The sequence below is a fragment of the Bufo bufo genome, chromosome 3, assembly GCF_905171765.1.
Source record: "Bufo bufo chromosome 3, aBufBuf1.1, whole genome shotgun sequence".
Lineage (NCBI taxonomy): Eukaryota > Metazoa > Chordata > Amphibia > Anura > Bufonidae > Bufo > Bufo bufo.
The window spans coordinates 319,476,181-319,501,793 of NC_053391.1; the positions used below are offsets into that span (position 1 = coordinate 319,476,181).

A 25,613-nucleotide genomic window follows, 5' to 3' on the forward strand; every position below is an offset into this window, starting at 1 on the left:
TTCTCTGATGGGTTTTCTGAGAACAGGAGATAGTCCAGCCTGACGCCAGGTCTAGAAAAGTAGGTGTGGGGAAGGGGTGGGCCAGCAGGCCTGTCTCATTTATCATTTTCTACATCTGTTTTAGGCACCTCTACATAAATTTGGAGCATCCACCACCAGCTAAAGGGTTATCTAAAACGCTGGTCTTAATAAATGACCTCCTAAATGTTTGGAAACGTAACGTAAGAATTATTAATACTGCCGCAACATACAAACTGTGTGATGAATCTGCCGTATGCAAAAAAACTGAGCAACAAACTTGGAAGAAGTGGGGAGCCTTAAGGGGCAACATGTTCCCTTAGCAGGCTTGACTAGGGAGATTAGGTGCTAGATAGCGCCAGGTAGGTTAGAGTGAGCTGTAAAATGTGATAAAGGACAAAAGAGATTGGAGGCATTAGAAAATGGAGTAGTTAGTGGACTTTTCACACTAGGTTTTAGAGCTTATTATGCACCAAATTCACTAGAAATCCACTTAAAATCTACCTACCATTGTTTTCAATAGGAAATCAACAATATAGCAGCCGCATGTCATTTATTGCCACAGAAACTGCACAGGATAGCCACAAGCAGATTTAGCCCATTGAATGTGGCTAAATCCAAGTACAGATGCATTTCATGTCCAATTGCAAATCTTCAACATAAATACAAATATGAAGTTCACCCTTGGATTTCTGCCGTGTGGCAGATTTTTCTAATGGAAAAATTCTTTGTATAAACATCACCTTAGGCCTCATGCATACAACCGTTGTTCTGGTCCGCATCCGAGCCGCAGTTTTTGCTGCTTGGGTGCAGACCCATTCACTCCGTGTGCTGTCCGCATCCTTTGCTCCATTCCGTGGCCCCGCAAAAAAAAAATATAACATGTCCTATTCTTGTCTGTTTTGCGGACAAGAATAGGCATTTCTACAATGGGCCGCCTGTTCCGTTCCGCAAATTGCAGAAGGCACACGGACGGCTTCTGTGTTTTGCGGATCCGCAATTTGCGGACCGGAAAAAAACAGAACAGTCGTGTGCATGAGGCCTTAGGCTGCAAATGGTTTTGTGCTGGATAGACTGGGGTGTGGAATCTAAGGCCTCATTCACACATACAGTACAGACCAAAAGTTTGGACACACCTTCTCATTCAAAGAGTTTTCTTTATTTTCATGACTATGAAAATTGTAGATTCACACTGAAGGCATCAAAACTATGAATTAACACATGTGGAATTATAAACATAAAAAACAAGTGTGAAACAACTGAAAATATGTCATATTCTAGGTTCTTCAAAGTAGCCACCTTTTGCTTTGATTACTGCTGTGCACACTCTTGGCATTCTCTTGATGAGCTTCAAGAGGTAATCCCCTGAAATGGTTTTCACTTCACCGGTGTGCCCTGTCAGGTTTAATAAGTGGGATTTCTTGCCTTATAAATGGGGTTGGGACCATCAGTTGCGTTGAGGAGAAGTCAGGTGGATACACAGCTGATAGTCCTACTGAATAGACTGTTAGAATTTGTATTATGGCAAGAAAAAAGCAGCTAAGTAAAGAAAAACGAGTGGCCATCATTACTTTAAGAAATGAAGGTCAGTCAGTCAGCCGAAAAATTGGGAAAACTTTGAAAGTAAGGGCTATTTGACCATGAAGGAGAGTGATGGGGTGCTGCGCCAGATGACCTGGCCTCCACAGTCACCGGACCTGAACCCAATCGAGATGGTTTGGGGTGAGCTGGACCACAGAGTGAAAGCAAAAGGGCCAACAAGTGCTAAGTATCTCTGGGAACTCCTTCAAGACTGTTGGAAGACCATTTCAGGGGACTACCTCTTAAAGCTCATCAAGAGAATGCCAAGAGTGTGCAAAGCAGTAATCAAAGCAAAAGGTGGCTACTTTGAAGAACCTAGAATATGACATATTTTCAGTTGTTTCACACTTGTTTGTTATGTATATAATTCCACATGTGTTAATTCATAGTTTTGATGCCTTCATAGTCATGAAAATAAAGAAAACTCTTTGAATGAGAAGGTGTGTCCAAACTTTTGGTCTGTACTGTACGTGGATTTTCTACCTGGCCTGCTGAGTGCACTGCGTCATTGGTTGCTATGACGCCATGCGCTTAGTGGCACCGCTGTACAGTAATACACTCGTATAGATAATACCAGTGTATTACTGTACAGCGGCGGCACGAAGAGCACGGCGTCATAGCAACCAATGACGCCGTGCGCTCGTGCACTCAGCAGGACGGGTTTTCACGGACAGAGGTCCGTGAAAATCCACGTGTGTGTGAATGAGGCCTAAGGGCTCCCCAGAATAGTCACCAATTGGAAATAGACTGCAGAAGCAATAAGAGGTCCACGGGCACACCATCCATGAGATGGTAGCCTCTTGCTTCAGGCAGAACACTACGAAAACTGCATAGGGCCATGGATTAGCTTCCAGCCATACATTCCTGCATTTATGTATTTGGGCATTATAGTACATCTTGATTTTGTTGCAGGTTTTTGCTGCAAATCAAAGTTAGAGCCATAACAAAACCATAATCTCTAATAACCTAGGAATAGATTACACAGGATACGTTGAAAACCTTTAGAAATATGGTCACATGACCATCTCTTAGACTGGTTTCACACGAGCGAGTGTCACGCTCCGGACTCACAGTGCAGCTCCTGCCCTGAACTTCCAGCACTGTCGGGGTTGTATAGCATTATATTGATTTATGATGCTATTGTCACGGATGGTGTACAGGGAAACAAGACAATACAATATAATCTATGAGTCACTGGATCCACAACTAAGGAACAAAAGGGAGACCCCTGCATGAGACCTGCCACTCTCCCTGACTGCTCAGCCCATGCGAACACCCCAAAGGTGGATGGGCGCATATCCAAGTGCCTCGACTATCTTACAGCTGAAGACCCTACAATAGTGAGGGGACAAGACCACCGGCCCCCTACACAGACACGGAGGGAGCCAGGGTCACCTGGATCCAGCAAACAGAAAATCACAAATACATAAACAGTACTTATCTTGCAGACGACTGGGAACTAGGAAAGGCATGCACACACACTCCAGGAAGTTGTATAAGCCGCAACCTAATGCATCATGGGGAGGAACTTAAAGGGAAGCAATCAGTCCAACTGCATGACAGCTGAGATAGGCTAACGAGATGAGGAACTGAAATCAAAACAAAGAAACTCACGGAGGAGGTTCTGGACGGCTCCTGTCAGAGCTTCTCAGCTGTCTGGTTGTGACAGCTATGTAACCTTTACAGTTCTGGAATGTACTGGATAACACTCACATAATGCTATCAATCTCTGCTGTTCAATAAGCGTCCAGTGGACCTATTGCCCATACAACCTACAGTGTGATATTGCCATTGAATGTGGTATATTTTGTTTTTTATTTATTTATTTTCATTCTTTTTATTTATTCCTTCAGCTGATCTATTTTTACGGTTTTATATTATTTTTGTGAAGAGATTTTTTGCAAATTGTTAATGTAACTGTTATAATAAATATCTATATAAAAATATATATCCTCATTGGCTACATACAGTTAATTGTTATACTATACGGGGTGAGTCAATTTGACAGAGCACCATTGCTAAAGTGACAAGAAGGTGAACATATTCCTTAAAAAAAAAAAAAAAAGAAGGTGAACAGTTGTTATATTTACTCAAGCCATTTGTTTTTAACCCCTTTTTCCCCCGGGCCAGTTTTCGACCTTTTGCCCAGGCCATTTTTTGCAAATCTGACATGTGTCACTTTATATGGTAATAACTTTGGAACACCCAAGCCATTCTGAGATTGTTTTCTTATGACACATTGTAATTCATGATGGTCATAAATTTAAGTCAATATATTTCACCTTTATTTATGAAAAAATCCCAAAATTTACCCAAAATTTTTTAAAATTCGCAATTTTCAATTTCTCTGCTTTTAAAACAGAAAGTGATACCTCATAAAATATTCATTACTTAACATTCCCCATATGTCTACTTTATGTTGGCCTCATTTTGAAAATGTCATTTAATTTTTTTAGGATGTTGGCTTAGAATTTTAGAAGCAATTCTTAAAATTTTTAAGAAAATTTCTACTCCACAAGAATTAAAGGAAAATGCTCCACAAGAATTAAAGGAAAATGCTCCACAAGAATTAAAGGAAAATGCAGATGAAATTTCAAAATTTCATTTTTTGGCAGATTTTCCAATTTAATAAATTTTTTCTTTAACACATCGAGGGTTAACAGTCAAACAAAACAATATTTATTACCCTGATTCTGTAGTTTACAGAAATATAGGCGTATTTCTGGATAATAAAAGACCCCCTAAATTTTTTTTTAATCAAATACTATAAAAACACAATAAAATTGACCACACAAAGATGAAAATTTAGAACAGCAGGGACTCCTTTGGACAAAAGATGCAACAGCTCCCTCCTCACCTTATAAACAAATAAACAAGCAGAACACCGCTGAGGATCATTAGATTAAAGAGGAGTGGCACATCACAAGATACAAAGAAGTAAAAATAAGATACCAGAAGAAAGCGGGTATGGGCCACGACTATTGTCCCACTCCCGGCACACTTCTGTCACTTCTCTTCAACCGGCTGTGAGACAATATTTACGGCCGGTTTCATACTGCGTTCGGCAGCCAGATGGTATGGGTGCAGAGTGGGGGCATGTCGGGGGCCGTGCCAGAGTTCTGACAAATTTACTAACATTTAAACAGGCTTAAATGTTGGTGAAAAACTACACCAGCTAGGGGCTGGCATAGTTTTCTTGCCAGGCACAAGGAATGCCATAGATGAATCTACGGTAATTTATAATGGGCACCTGCTTTGTCATAAATGTGAAAAATCTAATGGTAGCACAAGCGGGGGAAATGTGTCCCTTTTGTGTATTTTAAATTATAAATGGTCTACGTGATTTTTGGGATTTGGAGGTTGGGCTGGGACTAACAGCCTCATAGATCACCATGATGCAGTGACTTCAGCTCAGAAGAGCTCTGAGAAATTCTCTGAGAAAAGTGTCACTTTTTAGGGATATCCACTATAGGGGTACCTCAGGGTCTCTTCAAATGTGACATTGCGTCCAAATGCCAAAATCAGGGTAATAAATATTGATGTTTGTTTTGCTGTTAAAATTGGGGTCTGATCTGAGGTCTGATTTGGGGGTCTGTCATGGAGGTCTAAAGGGGGTCTGATCTCATATGGGGGTCTGATTTAAAGTCTGATATGGGGCTCTTATTTGAGGTCTGATCTGATATGTACTGGCACATATTATAAAAGGGGTATTTTTTTGTACTGGTGCATATTATAAGGGGGTATTTTTTGTACTGGTGCATATTATAAGTGGGTATTTTTGTACTCGCACATATTAGGAGGCATTTTTCTAGCGGCACACATTATAAAGAGAAGTATTAGGGGGCTATGGGGAATATGATTACTAGTATGGACAAAATGGGGGCATTATTACTGTTGGGGGCACTGTTAACACTATGCACTCTGGCAGATTATTTCTATTGGTGGGACTTTGGGTGCACTATTACTGTTGGGGGTACCCTGGCACTGTATCAGCTCAGCACAATTATTTTCTGGGACATTATGTTTGTGGCATTACTAGTGTAGGCACAACTATTTTTTAGGGCACGGTGTGGTAATTATTATTGAAGGGGGCACTATCTGTGTGGGACTAATATTTTCAGGGGGAATGTTTGTGCAGTTCAGTATTGGTGAGCACAGGGGCATACTATTTGGTGTGGCAGGATGGGGTGTTCAGAAGGTGGGGAGGATTATGGAAAAGTAGGAAAACGAAGATGCCTGTTCATCCAACGCTGAAGGGAGAAGAGATGGCTGATAGAAATCATCATGGCCATCTGGTCTGAATGGAGAAGATGAGGAAAGAGAATGTCTACATCAAAGGAGATGTCACTGAATGTATGTGGCGCTGTATTCCCCTATATATTTTGAAGCGCTGTGTGTAATGTTTTCAAATATGAATTTAAAAGTAGGGGTGGAGGGAAGGGGTTAGGTTGGGAATTTAACCTCAGGCAGCAGACAGGCTAGGTGCACTCCTGCCCTATAGGGAAGAGCGGCCCAAGCTGAACTCTTGCGCCAGGACTCATGAGCCTTTAGCTCAGCCCCCTGTGGCATTAGCGCAGACATGTAAGCCTTCCATGTGCGACTCTGCATACAGAGATTGCAATCAATCAGAAGGTAAAAAAAAGCCCACGACTCATGCCCAATGAATTTCTGCAACATCTGCTGCACGTAAGTGTACCTATAAAGACCTACTCTTTCCCAGACAGTAATTTCTGACTCCCTCAGAAAGACATATCTGACTACTAAATTCAGCAGTACATTGTAACGCGATCACTGCAGATCTTGTCAGTGTTTAGCAATAGAGGTGGGGAATTGCGCTCATCCACACTCTCAACAGCAGACGTAGTAGGAAATGTACTGTATGCTTGTCATCGTGACCTTGTGTAAAACTCTAGACATTGAAACATCTAAATGCTTTGAATCCAAGATACGTTGTAAAATACATGAACAAGCTCCACCTTGCCAATTTTGGGACCTCAGGATACTTTTTTATTTTTTATTACAGTTGACATAGATGTATGATGGCTTGTACAGCATAGTGCACTAACATACTGGTGTCTGTGCAGGAAATGGTTCATTAACATCATTACAGTAAAACCTACAGGTCTTAGAAGGAGGGATCAGTTGTTTCATTGAATCATAGCAGTTTAAGGAGACAAAAAATTAATAAAAAAGCTTGGTGCACCTGATACACATGTAATCAAGATTAGTGATGCCATCACCAACCATCTCCTATTACTGACCTAGTGCTGGCCTTTCAACATAGAATAAAAGCAATGGTCCAAACACTACCAGAATAGCTCATACAACATGATACTATAATATACTGTAACAAATCTGTCTTCTGCAACTCCTTAATAGCCAGCCACACCTGACCTAATTTCCCCATCGCTCAGCATTGTTAGATAAGGCTACTTTCACACTCTCGTTTTGGGTGGACCCGTCATGGATCTGCAAAAACAGATCCGTTACAATAATACAACCGCATGCATCAGTCATGAACGGATCCGTTTGTATTATCTGTAACATAGCCAAGACGGATCCGTCTTGAACTACATTAAAAGTCAATGGGAGATGGATCCATTTTCTATTGTGCCAGATTGTGTCATAGAAAACGGATCCGTCTCCATTGACTTACATTGTGTGCCAGGACGGACCCGTTTGGCTCAGTTTCGTCAAGCGGACAGCAAAACGCTGCAGGCAGCGTTTTGGTGTCCGCCTCTACAGCGGAATGGAGACGGAACGGAGGCAAACTGATGCATTCTGAGCAAATTCTTTTCCATTCAGAATGCATTATGGCAAAACTGATCCGTTTTGGACCGCTTGTGAGAGCCCTGAATGGATCTCACAAACGGAAAGCCAAAACGCGAGTGTGAAAGTTGCCTTAGGGTGGGTTCACACTAGCAATATGGAGTCTGTTATGGCTTTCCGTTATAACGGAACATAACGGAATCCATAGGATGGAATGCAAAACGGAAGCCTTTAAGAGGCATTCAGTTTTGCTCCGTCCTAATAGAAGTCTATGGGAAAACATAACGGATCCGTCTGGGTCCTGTTATGCAAGACGGAAAACAAAGTCCTGTCGACAGGACTTTGTTTTCAGTCTTGCATAACAGGAACCAGACGGATCTGTTTTGATTCCCATAGACTTCTATTAGAACGGACAGCAAACGGAATGCCTTTTAAAGGGTTTCTATCACTTGGTATGACATAATTAGCTGTCAGACACTAGCGATCTGCTAGTGTCTGCTCTGGCCAACCATCCTACTATAATCACTTGTGGGGCAGCGGTTTTGCTAAAAAACTAACTTTTATAAATATGCTAATGAGCCTCTAGGTGCTATGTGGGCGTCATTAGCACCTAGAGGCTCCGTCTACCGAATACAGCCGCGCATGCGCATTGAATGTCTGACCGCTCCGAGCTGAGATCTCAAATGCGCCGAATACAGCCGCGCACGGCGCATGCGCGAGAACTCGTCCGCTGCGTCACACGGAGGAGGACATGGGCGGGCTGGAGGGACGCGCTGGGCGGCGGCTGTGTATGAAGGTAGACGGAGCCTCTAGGTGCTAATGACGCCCACATAGCACCTAGAGGCTCATTAGCATATTTATAAAAGTTAGTTTTTTAGCAAAACCGCTGCCCCACAAGTGATTATAGTAGGATGGTTGGCCAGAGCAGACACTAGCAGATCGCTAGTGTCTGACAGCTAATTATGTCATACGAAGTGATAGAAACCCTTTAAAGGCGTCCGTTTTGCATTCCGTCATAATGCAAGTCTATAGGCAGCAAAACAGATCCGTCCTTCTGTCTTATGGATTCCGTTATAACCCTGGTTTAACGGAAAGCCATAACGGACTCCATAACGCTAGTGTGAACCCACCCTTATTTGTAAATGTAGTTTTGTTGCTTATTTTCTAGCCATTATCCATATAGTAGATGTCTACAGCTATAATGGAGCACAGCTATTCTGCCACATTCAGTAGCAACCAGCGACTTTGTATACCACCTCCTAGTCTAATGTTTTATTATTGTTCCAAACAGTGACCAAAGCCCTCCAATTAGTATACTCCAAAAAACGCCCCTGCAAATAACAAGCTCTCATACAGCAACATTGACAGAAAAAAAAAAGTTATGGCTAGAAATTAATCCAGTGTTTTAGGCCTCTTTCACATGGGTGAGATTTCCGCGTGGGTGCAATGCGTGAGGTGAACGCATTGCACCCGCACTGAATCCGGACCCATTCATTTCTATAGAGCTGTGCACGAGCGGTGATTTTCACGATCATTATTATTTTCCCTTATAACATGGTTATAAGGGAAAATAATAGCATTCTTAATACAGAATGCTTAGTAAAATAGGGATGGAGGGGTTAAAATAAATAAATTAATAATTTAACTTACCTTAATCCACTTGTTCGCGCAGCCCGGCTTCTCTTCTTTGCTGTGTAGGAGGAAAAGGACCTGTGGTGACGTCACTGCGCTCATCACATGGTCCGTCACATGATCCATCCATCCATGGTGATGGATCATGTGATGGACCATGTGATGAGCACAGTGATGTCATCAAAAGGTCCTTTACCCAGGTCCTGAAGAAAGAAGAGAAGTCGGGCTGCGCGAACAAGTGGATTAAGGGGAGTTAAATTATTATTTTTTTTAACCCCTCCAGCCCTATTTTACTAAGCATTCTGTATTAAGAATGCTATTATTTTCCCTTTAACCATGTTATAAGGGAAAATAATACAATCTACACAACACCTAACCCAAACCCGAACTTCTGTGAAGAAGCTCGGGTTTGGGTACCAAATATGCTGATTTTTCTCACGTGTGTGCAAAACGCATTAAAATGTTTTGCACTCGCGCAGGAAAAATCACGCATTTTTCCGCGTCACACCCGCATCTTATCAGCCCAAATCCATGACGCCCGTGTGAAAGAGGCCTTAGGGTACTTTCACACTAGCGGCAGGACGGATCCGACAGGCTGTTCACCCTGTCGGATCCATCCTGCCGCTATTTCGCCGTGCCGCTGCTCCGTCCCCATTGACTATAATGGGGATGGGGCGGAGCTCTGGCGCAGCACGGCGAGAGGCCGCCGGACCAAAAAGTGTAACAGTACAGCCTGGATCACAGCGGCTCCCTGTGACGATACGCTGACTTGCGCTCCAGCGTGGAACGCACCGGCCGTCTGCGATGATACGCTGGCTTGCGTTCCAGCGTGGAACGCAGCGACCGCCTGTGTTGTTACGCTGGCTTGCGCTCCAGCGTGGAACGCAGTGGCTGCTGGGCCCTCCTGTGACTCCGCCCACTTACCGTCCGGCCCTTAAATAGAAGACAGGTGCTAAGCAGGGTGTTCCACTAATGGAGTGCGCACCCTGCTAGCTCCACTGCATCTGAGGACTCTGTCCACATATCCAGACCTGGATCCCTAACAACAGCGTGAAGGACTGTCTACCTTCTTGCCACTGGCTTCCCCACTGCTGGCTTCCTAGCCAGGACCAACTAACCGCAAGTATATGCCTGTTACCTGCTCTGATTAATGTCCTGGAACTCTGAGTGGGGTGGTTCCTGACTGGTGTGAGACGATACTCCCAAACCAACTCTGAACCTACTGCATACTATATACTAAACTGTGGACATGCTCTGAACCTACTGCATACTATATACTAAACTGTGGACATGCTATACTAACTCTGAACCTACTGCATACTATATACTAAACTGTGGACATGCTATACTAACTCTGAACCTACTGCATACTATATACTAAACTGTGGACATGTTCTGAACCTACTGCATACTATATACTAAACTGTGGACATGCTCTGAACCTACTGCATACTATATACTAAACTGAGGACATGCTATATACTAACCCTGAACCTATTGCATACTAGATACTAACTCTGAACTGTGCACAAGCTTATACTAACTTGTGACTCCTGTAAGACTGGGAGACCTTCCTCTCCAGCAGTAATACTAAATAGATGGATAGCGGTAAATGATTTAGTTACCCCAAACTCTCCGCCCAAGACTGAGAGAGACGCCTGGGGTACATACTGAGTAACCGCGAATCCCACAGCCAAGAACAAGGGCAGTGGGATAATAGTGCATGTCCATTGCTTCCGCAGTTGAGATCCTAACTGATCAACTAGGTGCGTTACAAAAAGTCGGACATGCAGTACTTTTACTAGATGCAATAAACGGATGGCTCACTAGGAACAATCACGACTGGTGCTCAGGTCAGAAAGAACCACCCCTTGCTCTCAATAATGGTATAATGTAAAAGGTCGGACCGGCACTCAAAACATTAAGAGAGATGTGGAACCAGACAAATTTATTTAAACACAATATATCTAGATACTGACCGTCTAATATACAATCTGTCGATTATACGATGTCGATTATAAAAAAATTGATTATGACACGAATCGATCAAATAAAATCAAATACATAAAATATAAAATCAATAAAACATTCTGAATCGATTGTTATTAAGATTTCTTATGGAGACTTGTGTATATATAGGTGAAAGTCCCAGTACAAAGGCTCGTATATATAGGCAAGTCCCAGTAGCAGATATCTGATGTCAATCTGGATATGTAGGACCTTTAATTTTTGTATAAAGGGCACAATTTCACCAGAATTTCAAGCTTTCATAGTCAATCGGTATCATCCGCTTTAAAGAGTGAATATACACTTTTGTTACTCACGACCCGTTGCGCTGATCAAAAGATTCTTTTTCTACGTGTGGAAGTTTTTTTTCTCAGGTGGCGTCCCACCGTTCACATCACGATCCAGCAGTGTTGGTTTCTCTTTGCAGCGTCTCTCGGGATCTCGTCCCAATTCTCGTGGGACTTGGTCCGTCTGTAAGTTTCGTGAGTGAGGCGATAATTTGCTCCTTAGCAGTAGGATTTAATACATTGCCATGTATGATTTCGCAGTCAAATTAACGCACAGGTATTCCGCCCAGACGCATAGAAACATAGAATGTGTCGGCAGATAAGAACCATTTGGCCCATCTAGTCTGCCCAATATACTGAATACTATGGATAGCCCCCGGCCCTATCGAGATAGCTTATCTCTTCCTCAGTGGGTCACCTGTGGTCTGAACATCTCGACTTTTGTACTCTCCTCATCCATCCTTAATTGTTCACATCGGGTTTCAACATGTGTTAGTAATTTAATTGAGTGGTTAGAATGCCCGATTTTTTCAAAGAGAGGGTATCCAAATTTTTAGAGGTATCCGATTTTTTATTATTCGTTCTCCATAGTTACAGGTATTTTAACAAACTTATTGGGTACAAAAGGAAAAATATATCGTATCTACATTGAGAGTGATGATTTTGAATAATTTCTACACTATACAGTTTTACATTCAAATACGTTATTCACGCCTCTCGATCTTATCCTAAAGTAATTTCTGGGCCGATATTTTTGCCATTAAATCGAACACATTCATGCTTTTCGATTTTTTCTCTCTCGATCTTCTATTTTTTCATCTCTTTATAGTAATGCGTTTTTGTTGCGTTTTTTATACTATATATGCAGAAACTCTTGCTTAGTGTTCTGTATGCGGGATTTTTTCAAAACATAAAGTGAATCTATTTAATCTCGTTTGAAGTGAATAAGTGACATAAAATATGTCAAAAATATACTAGTGATTTTGGAATGTGAATAACACTACATTGACTGTTTATGCATGACAGTGTCACTTATAGTGATATACTTAAACCCTGAATGGGTTATTATCAATAGTCGTGTAAAGGTTATATATAATCTCAGTGGTGATGAGTCAAAGGTTCAATTGAACCCAAAGACCTCTAAGTCAGAATTCCGACCTGCTGGAAGAAGGCTACCAAAGTCATAAATTCTCCTAGACTCGGCTCGTGACATTTTCATAATATGGTTGCCTCCTCTCCAGTGTACGTATACCTTCTCCAGGGCCACATAAGAGATACCCCTGAAGTCACTATTGTGTGCAATCTTAAAATGCTTCGACAACGAATGATTTTCGAAGCCCTTCTTTATATTGTTCAGATGTTCTGAGATCCTTACTTTCAGGGGTCTCTTAGTTCTGCCAATATACTGTTTCTGGCAGGGGCACTGGAGGAATCACATGTAAGACAACCCTTAATGTCTAAGACAAAATCATTGTGAGTGGATTGGACCCTAGTGTTTTTTTTCGGGAATGTTGTATTCCTACATCCCAAACATTTCCCACACCTATAGAAACCGTTCATATTTAACCATTTTTGAAGTGTGGTACCATATTTCTTTGTGTGGTTTCTAATGGAGGGTGCAATCCTTAACCCTAAATTAGGTACCTTGGTAAATGTAATCAGGGGGAGGTATGGAGCATAGGGCCAATGGTCTTATTCCTCAATAAGAAGTGCCAATGTTGATTAATAATATGGCGTACTTGTTTGGCTTGTACACTGTATGGTAGGATCACTCTGAGTTCTCCTTCTTTTGTCTCTCCCTTTTGCATCCGTAGTTGAAAGTGGGAATGATGACTACAGTATACCAGTACAGAATAGATATGAAACCCTACAAGAACAGTATTTTGTAGACAGAACCCCCCTCATCACAGACCACGGATACGACACCGATCACCCCCCTCACCGAGATCGATATAATACACACGGACCCCACTGAGAGACCATGTACACCATACCCCTCTAACACATCCATACAACCTAAGACAAAGGAACCTTTCCCCGTCACAACATCACCAACCCCACAAACGAGCACATGTGAGTCAACCTTACCAATACCCAAACCAAGATGTAGTCAGACAAGAAGAGGACATAGGAAGAAGGGAGAGAAACAGAAGGAGACACTAGGGACTGATTCTGACTCTATAGTCAACTTGAGTTCCACTATACTAACAGAGGCACAGATCAAACTTTTAGATAGGGAATTAAAGTTTGCACCAACAAGGAAACTAAATAAATTCGACACATATATTGGGCTACTAAAATTTAGGAGGAAATTGTGTCTAAAGAAGTACTATCAAAAGAACCCTATAAGATTAGAACCCCAAATAGAGATAAATCAAATAATAAAACATACAGGGTTAAGAAATAAATCAAAAAAATTCCCAAAGAATGAGATCAGCCATGATATGGCCACATTCCAAAGATCAGTTGAGAATGACTTTAAAAAAAATTAAAGACAAATATAACCAAAGAAGTAATCTGGCAGGGAGAGAAATCAGAGCTATAAAAGAATTACAGAAACAAGAGAACTTAACAATAAGACCTGCAGATAAGGGAGGGGCAATAGTGGTCCTAGATACTACACAATACAATGGGGAATGTCTGAGACAGCTGATGGATACCACTACTTACCAGAGACTAAAAGGGAAATCCAGAACAGGAGTTCAAGAAAATAAGGACCAACTACTGTGATGTTGGCTTGAAAGATAAGATTATATCGAAACAAGAACGCAACTTTATCTTGAGCACACAGGGAAGATTACCCATCTTCTACTGTCTGCCCAAGATACACAAATGCCTGGAAAATCCCCCAGGTCGCCCGATAATATCTGGAATAGGGTCACTCACATCGAATCTCTCCCAGTATATCGACACCCTATTACAATCTGTGGTGAGGAGAACTAGGTCATACATTAAAGACACCACAGAGATCATTGGTGTTTTGGAGAGCCTGGACGTCCAGCCCAACTGGACCATGGGAACTCTGGACGTCCAGTCCCTCTATACCAGTATCAGACATGACCTGGGAATGTCAGCTGTAAAGTCACAGCTTGAGACAAATAGTACCATGTGTACTCAACAGATAGATTTTCTGATGGAGGGGATAAAATTTATACTCCACCACAATTATTTTTTCTTTGAGGGCAGTTATTTTTTGCAGCTCTGTGGGACGGCCATGGGGACCAGGTTTTCCCCCAGATATGCCAACCTATTCTGGGCACAATGGGAGCATGACATCATCAGTCCCAGACTGGGGAGGGACCTGGTCCTCTGGCATCGCTACATTGATGATGTCCTCTTTGTGTGGGGTGGAGATGCACAACAGCTACAGTCCTTCCTAGACAGTCTAAACCATAACAATATGAATTTAAGTTTTGTGCCCAAGGTGGGACAAGAGTATACGGAATTCTTGGACATAAAGATCTCAAGACGGGATAATAAATACATCTGTAACACCTACAACAAACCGACTGCAAAAAACTGTTTTATACCCTTCACAAGTTGCCACTTACCACAGTGGCTCTTGAATATTCCCTCGGGACAGTTCCGGCGGATTAAACGGAACTGCACCGAGGTGACGAGTTTTGGAGGCAGAAGCCTCAAAAATGAAGGAACAATTCAGATGTAAAGACTACCCTGAAAAAGTTATAGAGGGGGCGTTAGAATAAACAAGGAAGACTGATAGGAAGGCATACTTTCAACCACGGATACAAAAGGGAGAGACAAAAGAAGGAGAACTCAGAGTGATCCTACCATACAGTGTACAAGTCAAACAAGTACGCCATATTATTAATCAACATTGGCACTTCTTATTGAGGGATAAGACCATTGGCCCTATGCTCCATACCTCCCTCTGATTACATTTACCAAGGTACCTAATTTAGGGTTAAGGATTGCACCCTCCATTAGAAACCAAACAAAAAAAGATGGAACCACACTTCAAAAATTGTTAAATATGAACGGTTTCTATAGGTGTGGGAAATGTTTGGGATGTAGGAATACAACATTCCCGAAAAAAAACACTAGGGTCCAATCCACTCACAATGATTTTGTCTTAGACATTAAGGGTTGTCTTACATGTGATTCCTCCAGTGCCCCTGCCAGAAACAATATATGCACAGAACTAAGAGACCCCTGAAAGTAAGGATCTCAGAACATCTGAACAATATAAAGAAGGGCTTCGAAAATCATTCGTTGTCGAAGCATTTTAAGATTGCACACAATAGTGAATGCAGGGGTATCTCTTATGTGGCCCTGGAGAAGGTATACGTACACTGGAGAGGAGGCAACCATATTATGAAAATGTCACAAGCCGAGTCTAGGAGAATTTATGACTTTGGTAGCCTTCTTCCAGCAGGTCGGAATTCTGACTTAGAGGTCTTTGGGTTCAATTGAACCTTTGACTCATCACCACTGAGATTATATATAACCTTTACACGACTATTGATAATAACCCATTCAGGGTTTAAGTATATCACTATAAGTGACACTGTCACGCATAAACAGTCAATGTAGTGTTATTCACATTCCAAAGTCACGAGTATATTTTTGACATATTTTATGTCACTTATTCACTTCAAACGAGATTAAATAGATTCACTTTATGTTTTGAAAAGATCCCACATACAGAACACTAAGCAAGAGTTTCTGCATATATAGTATAAAAAACGCAACAAAAACACATTACTATAAAGAGATGAAAAAATAGAAGATCGAGAGAGAAAAAAAATCGAAAAGCATGAATGTGTTCGATTAATGGCAAAAATATCGGCCCAGGAATTACTTTAGGATAAGATCGAGAGGCGTGAATAACGTATTTGAATGTAAAACTGTATAGTGTAGAAATTATTCAAAATCATCACTCTCAATGTAGATAAGATATATTTTTCCTTTTGTACCCAATAAGTTTGGTAAAATACCTGTAACTATGGAGAACGAATAATAAAAAAATCGGATACCTCTAAAAATTTGGATACCCTCTCTTTGAAAAAATCGGGCATTCTAACCACTCAAATTACTAACACATGTTGAAACCCGATGTGAACAATTAAGGATGGATGAGGAGAGTACAAAAGTCGAGATGTTCAGACCACCGGTGACCCACTGAGGAAGAGATAAGCTATCTCGAAATGCGTCTGGACGGAATACCTGTGTGTTAATTTGACTGCGAAATCATACATGGCAATGTATTAAATCCTACTGCTAAGGAGCAAATTATCGCCTCACTCACGAAACTTACAGACGGACCAAGTCCCACGAGAAGAGAAACCAACACTGCTGGATCGTGATGTGAACGGTGGGACACCACCTGAGAAAAACTTCCACACGTAAAAAAAAATAATCTTTTGATCAGCGCAACGAGTCGTGAGTAACAAAAGTGTATATTCACTCTTTAAAATGGGTGATACTGGGTGTGTCCTGACTATGGCGGAGTGAACACGCATCTCAGAGAGCTCCTGCCACGAGATTGCTCTAGCAAGAGTTCCTAGCTCACCGGTGCCTGGCTCTTGAGCTCAGATGGTCCGGACGAGAAGGGGTTCGACAGCCGGTCCCCCCAGAACTCCCACAGAAGTGAGACGCACGGGCATCCAGCAGTTTTTTGCTCCGGAGGGGCATAAGGTAACAGGCCGCGACTCCTGCGCGGCTGCTCTCCCGCAAGCAGCGCGCAAACTTAATAATCGCAGCGCCCCCATACAAACCCTTACTAAGCCCAAAGCCTGCTGGAGGCGACCTGCACCTCAACATACATCAGTCTCAGTCGCCCGCCACAGGTCGGAAGAAAGGCTCACCGCCGCCTCCCCCGGCCCATGCTGTGAACGGAGGAGACACGAGGTACGCGCCATCTTGCCAGGCCGCACTTGATCCTGTGCCGGTGACACAAGCGTCGGTGCCTCTGCTTCCACAAGCCCCAACCCAGTCCTCTCTACAATTAGAGCCAGATGACACATCCTGGGACTGGAGGGCACATGTCCGGAAATTGCCGACCAGACAAGAAATGGAACAATTCATAGCACGCCTGGAGACTTCATATAAGCAGGAACTCCATACCCTGTCTACCAGCTTACAACTCGTCGAGGAGAGGGTAGATGATGTCTCCTCTCACCAAGCTGAATTGTCCTCTCGCCTGGATGCAGTGGAAGACAAAGGTCTTCAGAGAGACCAACACATTAGCCAGCTATACCGGCTTCAGGAAGATTCTGAAAACCGCAGCAGGCGTAATAATATCAGGTTGCGAGGCCTTCCTGAATCCATATCTACTGCAGATCTCATCCACACCCTGCAGGATTTCTTCAAGATGATCTTAAACAGATGGGTCTCTGATGACTTGGAAATCGACAGGGCGCACAGGGCACTCGCCCCACCTAATCCTGATTCTTCTAGACCCAGGGATGTTATTTGCCGCTTACACTACTACTCCATAAAGGAGGAAATTATGCGAAAATTGCGTAACAAAGCTTCGATCAAGTACAAAGGAGCCCATATCTCGCTACTACAAGATCTAGCTCGCTCTACCCTACAACAACATAGAGCTCTTCGCCCCCTGTTAGAATGCCTACGTGAAAGAGACATTCCCTACATGTGGGGATATCCGTTCCAGCTGGTGGTCAGAAGAGGCGGCAAACTCCATGAACTGCGAGATCCCTCGGAGTTAGCAGATTTTCTGGCTGCGCTGGGACTACCTGATATTGAGCTCCCTGAATGGAGTACCATCCCTCCGATCCCAGCACGTTTTTCAGTCTGGAAGACTACGTCATCGGGACGCAATAGGGGGTCTGATAATCGGAGGCTATCATCATGATCTCCCCATCGCATTGCATGCTGCCCTTGGTTTGTGTTAGACAGAGGTGCTACCCTGATTGACAAGACGGCTTAGTTCTTTTGTCTTCAGCTGATGAGCAAGCAATTAGCTGGGTGTTCTCTGCTTCATAGTTCAGTTTCTAGCGGTAGTGTTATGTTATTGATATATGTCGGCAGTTTCTATTCGCCCGTCACTCCTTCCCGTCCACTATCCTCATCTCTAGGACGCTCACTTTGTTAACTAATGGTCAGTTATACTCTCGGGCAGGTCTCAATATCTGCTATTGGAAGACAGTCCCCAAATAACGCTTAACGTTACCCTCCTCACTTCCGAGGTCTCATTGATACACTCTGTGTACCACTCCTAGTTTGTTGTTTTCGACTACTCTCTACTTTCCCCTCCTCTTCTTTTTCTTCCCCTTCCTCTCCCCTTTTTCTTTTTGTTTGTCTCTGTGGTCTCTTTGCCTGGTGTTTTTTTTTCCTACCTCAATACCTTTCCCTGATCCCTTCCCGAGTCCAGCATTGCTGATTCATTCCTCTGTCAGAAATGAACCAACAGGCTGAAATCAAACTTGTCTCCCTAAATGTTAGAGGGTTTAATATCCCTGACAAAAGATCAAAGATTCTTGCGGGAATGCAAAAAGATAAAGCGTAGATCTTGCTCCTGCAAGAAACGCATTTTAAGACGCACCACATCCCAAACTTTAGGTCAAGGGCCTATACCACCTGGTTTCACAGTACAAATCCAGAAGCTAAAGCTAAGGGGGTTTCTATCGCTCTGCATAAAAATCTTCCTTGCTCTGTTATAGATTCCAGGTCCTGCAGCAAGGGACGATACGTCTTTGTCAAGCTGGCCATCCATGGGAGAGCGTACACGATAGGTAACTTATACCTTCCAAACTCGGGGCAAGGTAAGACGTTTGCAGCTATTATGTCTAAACTTGAATCTTTCATAGATGGTATTGTACTGCTGGGGGGCGACTTTAACTTACCTCTTAACCCGTCACTAGACACATCCCTAGGACAATCTCTTGTTCCTAACTCAACAATCTCCAGGGTTCGCTCTGTCTTGCAGAACAATAGGCTCGTTCATATATGGAGGATTTTAAATCCGGACAGTCGCGATTACACATACTATTTCCCAGCTCATAACACATACAGTAGAATTGACTTGTTTGCCATCTCCCATTATGCATTGTCATACCATCCTAAGGCATCTATAGGTTCGGCTGTATGGTCGGATCATACTCCTGTTTCACTTACTTTAGCTCTGCCTGACTTAGTTGCCAAAGAGTGGACATGGCGACTCAATGATACTCTACTGAAAGATATGGTGTGTAGGCAGGCAATCGAGAAAACCATTACGGACTTTCTTGACACACATTCTGCTGACTCCACGGCCCCTCCTCTGCAGTGGGAGGCATTAAAATGCGTGTTACGGGGCACTTTTATCCAACATGGTTCGAGATTGAAAAAGGAAGGTGAGGCACGTATTAGGAGCTTGTCTGAACAACTACTCATGTTAGAGTCCTTACACAAGAGTTCTCTTACCCCTGCTCTGTTAACTGAGTTGACTATGGTTAGGAACAATCTAAAAGAAGCGATCAACAAGAAATTCAACTATGCTAGAGAGCGCTACCAGAGCTTCTTGTTCGAAAAAGCCAATAAATGCGGGTCGGCCCTAGCCAAACTCCTACATCCCAGACTGATACAATCCTATATCCCAGAGATTAAAGATTCAGGGGGTAAGACCTTACATCATCCTCTTCATATTGCTGAAGCATTCAGATTATATTATGAATCGCTTTAGAATATAAAAGGCCAATTTACAGACATGCCCCTTCCTGAGTTGGATTGCCGTATTTCATCATACCTAGAAGAGACGGCCCTGCCTGTAATTTCGTCTGACCAACAGACCGACATGGATCAGCCTCTCTCTGAATCAGAAGTAAGGTTGGTGGTCAAGTCTCTTAAAGGTCATAAGAGCCCGGGACCAGATGGGTTCACTGGCATCTTCTATAAGAAATTTCTCGATCTGCTTCTCCCCTTCCTGACTAAAGTCTTTAACAGCATCTCGCCTGCCTGTCCCTTTCCCAAGCAATCCTTAGAAGCCCATATTGTAGTTATACCCAAGCCCAACAAGGACAGCACTGTTTGTGGCAACTATAGGCCAATATTGCTGATAAATTGTGACATAAAAATCGATTCAAAAATTCTGGCGAATCGGCTTCGGATGGTTTTGCCGAGATGTATTAGCCTAGATCAGGTCGGGTTCGTCCCGGGCCGTGAGGCCAGGGACAATACCATCCGCACCATCACATTGATCCACCAAGCCCAGGAACAAAAAAGTCCCCTGTGTCTGATGTCTGTTGATGCCGAGAAGGCATTCGACAGGGTCCACTGGCGATTCATGTTGGCTTCCTTGAGGCAAATAGGATTGGGGGACAGATTTCTAGAATATGTATCAGCTTTATACACCCACCCCACAGCTAGGGTTAGAACTAATGGCATCCTTGCTCCTTCTTTTGAGATCCATAACGGAACACGTCAGGGATGTCCGTTATCCCCTCTCTTGTATGCCCGCACAATGGAACATCTAGCACAGGCAATTCGTCTTAATCCAGACGTAAGGGGTATCAACATAAAGAATAGACAGCATAAATTGGTGCTGTACGCTGATGACTTGCTCCTATATGTGTCGGCCCCCCATATCTGAATTCCATCTCTACTCCGTGAGTTTGACAGATTCGGACATCTAAGCAATTTTAAGGTGAACCTCTCGAAGACGGAGTTATTAAACGTATCTCTTGCCCCTGACTATGTAGCCACCCTCCGTAATAACTTCTCCTTTAAATGGAGAGAGCAAAGCTTGCCTTATTTGGGCATCCAAATCCCGGCACAACTGCACTTGCTTTTCCCGCTTAACTACTTGCCACTGCAGAGGAGGACAGGAGGACACTGGAGGATATTCAAAAATATTCCCTTAAACAACTCTCTTGGTTTGGCCGTATGACCGCTTTTAAGATGGATATCTTACCAAGGTTTCTATACCTCTTCCAAACTGTCCCTGTTCATGTTCCTGGGTCATACTTCCGGGAATTACAAAAAGGGCTGAACAAGTTTATCTGGCAGGCCAGCAAACCCAGTGTACATAAACAGGTCCTGACTAAACAGAAATCTTTAGGAGGCTTTGGACTCCCCGATATGTCTATTTATCATAGCACGGCTGTACTCACCAGACTGAGGGACTGGCTACATAAAGACTCTCCGAAACTGTGGGTTGGCCTAGAACAGTCACTGTCTCCCCCGTCTCTTCAGGCGTTGCCCTGGATTGCTTTGGCCGACAGACCGCCTATTGATGGATGGCCATACTTGGTGAGATACACTTTGGTAATTTGGGATTACTGGATATCCTTTTCACAGATTTCAACCAGACCAGGTCCCATGACTCCTTTACATAGTAACCCGGCCTTTGCGCCGGGCCTTACCCCTTCCTCATTAAAGCTGCTCATGACGGTTTATTGCGGGTTAGAGATGTACTTACTTCTGGTCAGCTATCCTCTCTGGAGACCCTTCGACAGAATGCAGCCTTCACCGTAGTTTCGTGTTTGGGTTATGCGCAGATGAGGTCTTTTACTGGACTCACGTTTTCAGGCAAGGAGATAGGTCAGTTGACAGACTTTGATAAACTCTACCTAGCTTCCACGGACGGTCGAGGTACAATATCAGCTATGTATCAGATTCTGTTAAACCTCCAAAATGGGGAGAGAGCCCAATTTTTTGATAAATGGGAGAGAGATCTGCAAATCACTTTCTCGGCAGAAGAGGTGGAGAAATTGTGTGCGCTCTCTCATGGAATGTCAATGGCGACTCAAGTCAAAGAGAAGAATTATAAAATTATCTCCAAGTGGTACTATTGCCCTACTACTTTACACCAGATGTTTCCTTCTGTTTCAGATCAATGTTGGCGTTGCAAACGGGAGAGAGGTTCCATGCTTCACATTTGGTGGGGCTGTCCTCTGATATGTCCTTTCTGGGAGCAGCTTTTAAAGATATATGCTAGCTACTCTAACAAATCCATACCTAATACACCGCAAATCACTCTGCTCTCACTTCTTCTGGGTTCCATTTTGTAGATCAAGAAGGGGGCTCTACGGCTCTTTTTGGCTGCGGCGCGTATGGTAATTCCAAGACATTGGAAATCCAGTTCCTCCCCCACTTTGATTGAATGGGCTAGTGAATTGAAGCTCATCTTGAGGATGGAAGAGTTGATAGCAGATAGACAAGAAAGAGGAGAGTTGTTTCAGAACAGATATACCCCTCTGACCTTTTTGGATTCTCAGGGATTTAGAGATATGATATGAATCTGTAGATAATGTACTGCATTTTTCTGCAAGTTTGCTTTGGTACCCCTCAAGCCCCCCCCCCCCCCTTTCCTTCTGTGTTCTGTTTGATCTGGGTGTTAGCTATATTGAAGCGGTACACTGCCTTGTGCTTTCATACCCAGGCCATGAGAGGCTTGTGACAAGCCTTTTGTTGCTACAAGTTATTATTTCTTTCTTACTTAAGGTCCCCTGATACACACGGGACGATAATTGTTTTCTTTAGTTCTATTATACACTTATAGTATGGCTGTATTATGATGGTCCTGCGTGACCTACTGTTGGGCAATAGCCCTCACCCTGTTTTCTAATGTCTTTTTCTGTAAAATGTCATTTGAAAAAGGAAAATGAATAAAATCAGATTACACAAGCAAGGTCCTACATATCCAGATTGACATCAGATATCTGCTACTGGGACTTACCTATATATACACAAGCCTTTCTACTGGGACTTTCACCTATATATACACAAGTCTCCATAAGAAATCTTAATAGCAATCGATTCAGAATGTTTTATTGATTTTATATATTTGATCGATTCGTGTCATAATCGATTTTTTATAATAGACATCGTATAAATCGACAGATTGTATATTAGACGGTCAGTATCTAGATATATAAATTTGTCTGGTTCCACATCTCTCAATGTTTTGAGTGCCGGTCCTTTTACATGCAGTACTTTTAGTCTGGCGGCCTTTTGCTGTGCTGCGATGGAGCTCCGTCCCCATCCCCATTATAGTCAATGGGGATGGAGCGGCGGTCCGGCAAAATAGCGGCAGGACGGATCCGACAAGGTGAACAGCCTGTCGGTTCCGTCCTGCCGCTAGTGTGAAAGTACCCTTTAAGGGGTTGTGTAATTTCAGCAAGTGGCATTTATCATGTAGAGAAAGTTAATACAAGGCACTTTATTGTGATTATCCATATTGCTTGCTTTGCTGGTTTGAGCTATTTTTCCCCATCACATTATACACTTCTTGTTTCCACGGCTATGACCACCCTACAATCCAGCAAGGGTGGCCGTGGACATTATAGGAATAATCAGCCTATGTGCTCTCCTACAGTCCCAGCCACCAGAAAGGCCAATGTTTTTTTTCCTATAATATGCAAGCACAACCACCTCTGCTGGACTGAAGGGTGGTTGTAACCATGGAAACAAGCAGTGTATAATGCAACGGAAAAATAATTCAAGCCAGCAAAGGAGGCAATATAGACAATCCCAATACATTAGTAAGTGCCTTGTTTTAAATTTCTCTACATGATAAATGCCACTTGCTGAAGTGAGACAACCCTTTACGACACTGGGTTGATTTCTGGCCATAACTTTTTTTTTTTTATGGCATCCTTCTTTGGTCGGTTTTTCACCGACCACATAGAAGATGCTCTGGAAATTAATATTCAGCTGAGCAGTGTCCATGGAATACAGATGACACAGAGGGCACAAAATGGACATGGACCAAACACATCTTCATGGATGAAACGTACTGATTTATTTTCACAGATGTCAAATGGACATGGAAATGTGAACAAGACCTTATTTCGTAGTGGGTAAAGAGTAAATAATATTTACGCTTTTGGAAAAAGTGAGGGTAGACCTCTGGTGGCCACAGTTTACAGATGGAATCCATGGGCAGTGGGCAACATGAACCAGGGTGCTGCGGTGAGATATAGAGGGCTTGGGCAGGGCTGGCATCAGCACCTGGCATACCCGGGCCCACTGCTCCTGGGGGAACCCACAGCACAGATGATTGTAATGGTGCAGCAGTGAGCAGTTTGCTCCCTGTACATCATTCAGCCACCGGTCCTCCACAGCAGCAGTAGCACGATGTCCTCAGACATTGCACTGCTGGTCTGTGTAGGAGGAGAAGGAGCGGGGCAGGCTGGGAATCAGCCCAGCCTCCTACACAGCAGCACAGTGTGTTACAGTATCCTGCTGCTAGGGAGCGCAGAAAATGAGAGGAACTAGGTGAGTATTTCCTTTTTTTTTTTTCACTTTCTGTGAAGGGGGCACATACCTGGGCATATCTACTGTGAAGGGGCACAAATCTGGACATCATTACTGTGAAGATGGCACATCTGGGCATATCTACTATGAGGGGGCACATAACTTGGCATATCCACTGTGAAGGAGGGCAAATATCTTGACATAACTGTAAGGGGGAACACATTTTGACATATCAACTGAGGGGGCACATATCTTGGCAGAACTACTGTGAGGAGGAACATATCTGGGCATAGCTACTGTGAGGGGGGGCACATATGGGCATAATTGCTCACAGGGGGCATATCTAGCGTGGAAACTGAAGGGGCACATCTCTGGCAATATCTTTTGTGAAGTGGGGGGGCATCTGGGCATTACTACTGTGTGCTGGCACAAAGGGGGAATAATTATACTTCGACTCTCAGCCAATAGTAGCTGGCAGCTCTGTGATCTATAATGAAGCCACAGGAAAGCCCAACAGACTTTGTGCCAGTGCATAGTGTTAGCAGCCAGTCAGAGGAGGTTGACTGCACATCATCATATTGCTGCATAAAGTGGGGCAGTGTGTGCAGCAAAGTGCCTCCAGGTTAAACAACCTGGATTGGCACTCCTGCCCATCTGGGCTGTTAGAGCAGGAACACAGCTCTCATGCGAGAGCCAAGCCCCCGGGGGACCCGTGCAGTGCTTAGACTGCCCAGCCTAAAGCCCTTAAGTGACCGCTGCAAAAAGGCATATTGGTGGTCACTAAGGGGTTAAAAAAGGAAATACTGAGTAGACCTGAGTGACTGAAACACTGGGTAGGTTAAAAAAAAAAAACAACAAAAAAACCCGCATAATTGTCCATTCACACGTCCACAAAATAGGTCCGCAATTTTGCAGCACAGGTGCGGACCCATTCCTTTTCAATAGGGCCAGAATGTGCTGTCTGCATCCGCACTTCCGTTCCACAAGAAAAAAATCTAACATGTCCTATTCTTGTCCACAATTGCGGATAAGAAAAGGCATTTTCTATGAGTGCCGGCAATGTGCGATCCGCAAAACACATACGGACGTGTGAATGGACCCTAAGGGCTTATTCACATATATCCACTCTGTAGCATGCTGTCTATTGTAGTTGGCAAC

At 43.3% G+C, this 25,613-nt stretch overlaps 1 protein-coding gene across 1 annotated transcript in view; it reads right to left on the reverse strand.

Annotated features, from left to right (window-relative positions):
* The window catches only part of SMPDL3B (sphingomyelin phosphodiesterase acid like 3B), a 123,227-nt gene that overhangs the window by 96,181 nt on the left and 1,433 nt on the right, over positions 1-25,613 (reverse strand). The gene's annotated exons all lie outside the window — the stretch shown is intronic.